General features: G+C 40.8%; 1 pseudogene; it reads right to left on the bottom strand.

The window, feature by feature from the left end:
• Positions 1-755: 755 nt before the first annotated feature.
• On the bottom strand, positions 756-1,410 carry LOC101642265 (annotated as a pseudogene).
• Positions 1,411-1,622: the final 212 nt, after the last annotated feature.

Raw genomic sequence — 1,622 nt, 5'->3', positions numbered from 1 at the left:
AGGTCTGTTTGTTGACCTTTAGGAGTGTCTTCTGGTCAAGTCTGATGGGTTGCCAAGCCCTGGCTCTAAAGTCTCTTTTTGGTATTCTCCAGGTACTTCATTGCTTTGTGAAAATAATCTTGAAGGGACTGCTTTCTTGTAAAGCTTTCCCTTATCTTTGCAAATTCAGTTAGCTACTCATTCTTTTGTGTTCCCATAATATTTTCTATAAACCTCTGCTAACACTTGTCATAAACCCTTTTGATCACCTGTATTTTTATCTAACTCTGACACTTAACTTTGAACTCCTCAAGAGCAGACAGGGTTGTATCTACTTTTATGTTTTTATGCAGTCACAAACTGAAATAGGGTATCAATAAACATTGGTTGAATAAACTCTGACTTTCTGGAGAACTCAAAGTACCCGTTAATTTTCTGATTGCAAATTTATGCCCTGAAATGCAAATGTGATGTAATTTTGCCTTGTCATCGATTTCAGCATCAACTGAAATACTGAAATGAGCTACAGTGGATTTTCACTAATTCGAGCTATATTAACAGATAGCATTTGAAGTAGGCACCTTTAAAGTCCAAATTATGCAGAAAAGGAGGGAAACATTCATTGATCATCTGTTGTGTGTTAATTATTCTGTTCTGGACGTGTACAGTGAAACCTGTGAGAGCTAGAACTTGCTAAGACAGCTGTGTTTTGCTAGGTTTCACAAGTTTTTTTTTTTGCTTTTGACAAAATACTACTTTTTTTGGTAATTACTCATTTAAGTGCAACTATCCAGGATGACATCTAGATCAACCACGTCCATGGACTGCACTTAGTCTTTAAAAGCAGTTATTTGCTTCTCCAGCATATCTGTGCCAACTTTATCATCTTCACCTACACACTGTACTTGAAGTTTTAAAATTCCATACCCCTTTGGAATGAGCTTAGACGAGTCCCAGACCCAGCTGTCTGCTTGAAGGCTGCTAACGCACTATTCCAATGTGGCTGTGTTGGTCTTGTCATCCCACCGTGTCCCATCTAGTCAGACGGAAGGCTTGGCAACAAGTGCAGGTTTTTGGTTTTCTTTGACTTATTGTGTGCAATTAGCCTTTTTGCTTCTTCATAGATCCAAAGAGAAAACCGTCATCATCATCCTTACTGTCTGCAGCTCCTCTTCCTGTGGTGTCTTCCACGTTAGCAGGGCCACACTTGCCCAAAGCTTTGTTTACTCCTTTTCCTTTACGTAAGACTTGATGTGATTATCCTATACTAATGTAGGGCATGACGCACATCGGCAGGTGGAGGCTGGAGATTGCTTCAAACCCTGCCACATGTGCTTGTGATGGCACATAACCTGTGATGTAGCGGTTCTTGGCCAGGTAATCATTGAGCACCTGGAGGCCAGCAGGGGGTTTCAGGTCTCTGAAACCCATGGGGTCAGCTGTATCAGTAGCTGGGCAGCTGCTGCAGAGGAAAGGAGGTGTGCAGGCAACAGGGGCTGAGTGCTGAGATGGGACAACAAGGTCAAAATACTACTTTTCTATTACTTATTTTAATGGAAAATATTTGAGTTGTCCTTCTCTGCTAAAATTCTGTCTTACAAAGTAACACTATAAGCTAAGTTTCAACCCCCCTCTTTTTTCAA

The sequence above is a fragment of the Echinops telfairi genome, unplaced genomic scaffold (assembly GCF_000313985.2).
Source record: "Echinops telfairi isolate 266 unplaced genomic scaffold, ASM31398v2 ScPeMD7_8;HRSCAF=38, whole genome shotgun sequence".
NCBI classification, from domain to species: domain Eukaryota; kingdom Metazoa; phylum Chordata; class Mammalia; order Afrosoricida; family Tenrecidae; genus Echinops; species Echinops telfairi.
The sequence above is the reverse complement of the archived record's forward strand: the minus strand, read 5'-3'. Positions and strand labels throughout refer to the sequence as shown.